We start from the raw sequence: 5,148 nt of genomic DNA on the forward strand, positions 1-5,148 counted from the left end.
AAGTTAATTCTCAGTTGGATCGGGTTTTGAGAACAAGAGGATTGCTATGGATCGATCGATTCTTTTGTAATCGAAAGGATCTGGATGACTTTATGTACATGTTTCTGCAGTTCAGGTACAAAAAGAATAAGTAGGCTATTTCTCCCAAGTCCAATGATGAAGTTTATCTCTCTGCATTATTGGAAAAGCCTCCTCGATCGTTATGATCGTACGAAGGCTAAGAGATGTCTTTGTTATAGTGACATGGTATTCATAGGATTTATAAATCTGCAACATTTGTTCTTGTGTCTGAAAATTTGTAAGAAAAGTTTTACTTCTCTTTGTTATCAAAAGATTCAGTCTCTGTTGCTAAAAAATGCATATAATTTCTTTTGATTTCCATTTTCCACTTTCACAATCAAGAACTAAATACAGCATAGAATACTCCGAAGAAAAATTAGAGAAGGGGGAGAGTAATGGTGAGAGACAAAGTTGGATGACTTGGTGGAGATAAGTGATTGTTTAAGCAAGTAAATAGCCTAATGGCAAAATACACAACTAAAGTTGACCCAAATATCTATCTGCGCTCCAACTTACGAGGTGATCATATTGACACTTTATATTGGTTTTAATGTGTTTCGTGAACACCTATATCAAAAAGACAATATACGTGATACACATGTCAAATAAACAAATGAACTAATGACACGTGTTTTTTTTAATAAAAAGTGCCACCTATAATTATAATTTAAACATTACGATAAAAATAGATACAATAAGAAAAAAAAGAAAAGCATTTAGACTTTCCTCTTCCTTCTCGTTTCCCCTTCCCCGTTCATATTACCACTCTCTTCCCAGGTTCTTCTTCCTCTCGTCTCTCTCCTTTTCTTTTTTTACATAGCCGGAAAAAAATTCCGGTCAGCAATGCCATTTCTTGTCAAGCCAACTCTTTCTTCTTACTCCTCCTATGAAAACACTTTTTTGGTGTGGAGAAGATGATTCCACTAGTTCTGTAAGAGAGATTCAGCCGATTGTGAATTTGTTTTTAGTAGTATAATTGCAGAAGTTAACAATCTGGGTATTACTACACTATTACATGTAATGATTTTAAGGGTTTTAACTCTGTTTTTTGTGCTTTGTCGTTTATTAGCATTTTGCTTATTCAAATATGCACTACTTTGTGAATGGTGGTTGGTAGGATCGAGAATGTAAGTGAAGCATGCTTTAAAAATGATGTTTTACTAGTTTTACATATTGTTTATTTATTACTCCTTGTTGTTGAAAATTTCGTTACACTGCCTTTAATCTTCGGACAGATTCATGAGCTGGTCTATAGTGTTTTAATGGTGAATGAAAAGTTGAAGAAGAAGTAGTGTGATGAAAAGGGTGAAAACGTGGGACCCACATAATTTAAGAAAAGATTAAAACATAAAATTACATGATTCACGCCCTCAAATTTGTTTGAGATACAAACACTTTGCCATGTCAGTGTCGGGTATCCAGGAGACACATTTGGGGCAAGTTGAGGTGTATATGGTCACTTGATAAGTTAGAGGGTGAAATAGACATTTGGGGCTAACTTTAGATGTCTGTTTATGTATTTTGCATAGCCTAATACATGTAGTAGCCTAATAGATGTTTCCTTAAGCTCTCATATACATCCAAATCCGACTGTCAAAAAAATTATCACACAATAAAAACCAAAAAACTGAAGAAATATCAGAATTAACAATTCCATCAATCAAGCAAATAAAACTACATAGGTCAGCACCAACCATTAAGCATTGCAATAATATTTTCAAAACTTACTAAATATGATTTTATAAAATAAAAAAAAATTCCACATTGTTGCATAAAATATTTTATGTCAAGATCAGCACAATGTTTCTTAAGCTAACCACAATCATGCGAAACCAAAAACTTACTTCATAAGGTCTGAAAATACGTTAGAATCTTAGTACAAAACCAACAATAGCAAAATAGTTAATTTTAAGTTAATAAAAATTACTCAATAGATATGAACCTCATCGCGACTGTTATCGATGATTTCTTTCATCCGTAAAACCTCCAAATATGAAAAATGTTGTGAATTCACAAATTACCTGACTTCATGAGTAGATGATTTGAACACAAGAACCTTCATGTTAGTAGCCTTACTAAAGAAACTTTCGAGAACATTGAATGCCTCCTTTGTTGATCATTCTTAAAGGTGAAGCAAAAAGGGTAAACCACCAATCACTAGAGAATTGACTTTCAGTTGAATAACTTTGGCATTGGATCCTTTTTATCATCTGCAATTTCATGATGTAGATATGGAATTTCCTGATATTTCAAGTGCCCCATGGTAGCTTGATACTGAACTCAATCTGTAACTCTGTAAAAGTGCGAGCGAAAGAAAATGCAAGCATTAAAATAAAAATACTACGCTATCAAAAATAGACGATGCACCAGCAAAATATAATGTTTGCTGTCAGAAAGCGCAAAGCTGTTAAAAGCATCACGACAAAAAATAAAAATTGAGTTCAAAAGAATATCTGTATACATTTACAGAGAATCTTAACCTAATTTTTGTACATAATGTAGTTGAAGAAGTCCTCTTTCCAATGGCATAAGTGGATCATGGTTTCGACGTGCATGCAGCGAGCTGCGTTATTTTTTAGTCAAGATGCGTAAAGCTGTAAATGTATAATGACAGAAATTTAAAACTAAGTTCAAAAGAATATTTGTATTATAAATATTCAAAGAATCTGGACCTGATTTTTGTATATATTGTAGCTCCAAAAATTCTATTCCAACGGCATAAGCAAATCACAGTTTTGACGTGTCTACGGAAAGATATAATCTTTTTAGTGAGGACGCGTAAAGATGTGAAAATCAGAATACCAATATTGCAGAAATAAATTCAAAAGCATATCTTTATAAATATACAAAGAACCTGGATTTGTTTTTAGTATATGTTTTAGTTCTAGATATGCTCTTTTCAACGGCATAAGCGAATCATGGGTTTGAAGCGTCTACAGAGAGATATAACTTTTTTAGTCAAGACGCGTTATTTCCAGAAAATTTCATCATTCTTGAGTAGAATTAATTGAGGAAATAAGTATTCGGAAGAAAGCTGGTGCAAAGAACATAGAAGCGGTGTGTACCTCTTCTGTGACGTAACTTCATGGGGCTGATCTAACTGTGTATCTCCCACGCCAAAACTTTTAAAAGAATTGCTTCTGAAAGTTACACATGTTCAACAACCAATAAGGAATAATAATCTGATGATGACAAAAATTGTCTGCTTCACCATCTGATGAAAGTTCAAAACTATAGATCTGTTGGCACCGATAAAAGTCACTATATTAAATAATTATTTTCTTGAGAAGTAGAACGTCGACAAGAATAAGTTATGGCGGTAGATTAGAATTGTTATTTCAAGCCCACATTTGGAAAAACATCAAACGTGGGTGTAATAAACTGGTGTTTCTTTTTTCTTCTTTTTCCTACTTCTTTGTAAACAACTAAGTCCAATTTGAATTGTCATTGTGGAGTCAAAAAATGGTAGAAGCACATGTACAACTGTTATTACAAAAATAAAAGCAAACATGCATTATATATGAGTGAGAAAGCAATATGAGTTATTTGATTATTTCAATGATAAGTACAATACCTCGGATGCTATCACAGTAATCACATACACATAAAATGCACAAGTCTGTGAACTGGTCTATATTAAATTCCAGCTCATCTAATTGTTTCAGTGGAATATGTTCAAAGCTAGGATCCATCAAATGGCGAAAAGACCTCGAAGCTCCAGATTTTAAGGAATCCATATCTTCTATGCCACAACATAAACCTGACAAATAGAGGAATTACTCTGTAATAGTCATGTATAAGGACGCGTAGTAATGCCCCGGAGCCCAGCTACCGACCTGAAGCGCCGATCGGGAAAGTCATAAAGGGACGTTAAACGTAATTCTAGAAGGGCCTTCCTACAAAAAAAAAACTGAGTAAGTGAAAGTTTTTTAGACTAGTCCCACTAAGATGGCGAGGAAACTGACTTCCAAGAGAGCTGCTTTCGCCTCGGTAATTACCTAACGAGAGAACCGATGCAAAAGTAGTCCTTTACGCGAGGAAACACCACACAGACTGACCTTCGCTAACTACGTTTTATATAGACCGGAAGCTAGAGAGATACTAAGGTATAGTAGTGTTACCAGAGAAGGTTCTTCAAATGACTCGAAAGTGACTATGAAACATAATTTTGCAAATGTAAGCCTTGAATATACTTTTTTCAGTATAGATCAAATCCTCCAGGGGTGTCAAGTCAGGTTTAATAGCAAGTGTGGAAGCATCACCCGATCACTGGCATGGCATTAATTTATAAAATCATACCAAAGATAAATTGCGGACATAATATCAGTTGTACGTAATATTGTAAATGTTCCAATTAGTAAAGCATCTTCTTCAATTACCAATCAACATGAGCACTCAACAATTTTGATATCAGTAATACAATCTTAATGAGTTTGACTGCATGAATAACTTGGCCAACAATCAATGCACTAGGAATAAAAACTTACAAAAGCTTCTCTTTAAAATGCTTTTTAGCCAACTCTGTTGGCCGTAGCGCTTTCTCAGTTTGCAAATAGCCCAACAGTAGCCACAAAATACATGCAATTAGGAGGAACGTAAGAGTCATCCAACACTAAACTTTCTCTAGCAACAGAGCGTTTGGATAGGAAATTGCACCAATTGCATAGTCAGACACATTCCAAACAAATAATTGTTGCTAATATTCCTTAGAAATTACTAGTTTTGGTATGTTTTTGGTTTGAAAGAGTAAATACGTGATCTTTGACCAAACTATCAAATGCATTATATTAGTGTTTAAAATGAAAAAGGATTCAACTTGTAGTAACTTTTGTATTGTTTCTACAACTTTTATTTTAGAAAATGTAATGACCCGGCCGGTCGTTTTGAGTATTACAACCCCATTTTTTCAATTACTGCTCAATTTATGCTTTACAGTTGTTATATGACTCGCCGGGGTGATTGGTTCGGGTCCGGTGAGGTTTTGGAATGAAGTGGAACACTTAGTTACAATGTTTAAAGCTTAGGTTAAAATAGTGATCGGAAGTCGACTTATGTGTAAACGACCCCGGAATAGAGTTTTGATAATTC

At 34.3% G+C, this 5,148-nt stretch overlaps 1 long non-coding RNA gene across 1 annotated transcript; it reads right to left on the reverse strand.

The window, feature by feature from the left end:
• Positions 1-3,688: 3,688 nt before the first annotated feature.
• Positions 3,689-4,915, reverse strand: LOC138900764 (uncharacterized). The gene is made up of 3 exons (XR_011412019.1): positions 4,548-4,915; positions 4,223-4,429; positions 3,689-3,888 (listed from the first exon to the last, which is right to left on the reverse strand). It is a non-coding gene; the product is annotated as an uncharacterized lncRNA (long non-coding RNA).
• Between the last annotated feature and the right edge of the window lie 233 nt (positions 4,916-5,148).

Source organism: Nicotiana tomentosiformis, chromosome 11 (assembly GCF_000390325.3).
Source record: "Nicotiana tomentosiformis chromosome 11, ASM39032v3, whole genome shotgun sequence".
Taxonomy (NCBI): Eukaryota; Viridiplantae; Streptophyta; class Magnoliopsida; order Solanales; family Solanaceae; genus Nicotiana; species Nicotiana tomentosiformis.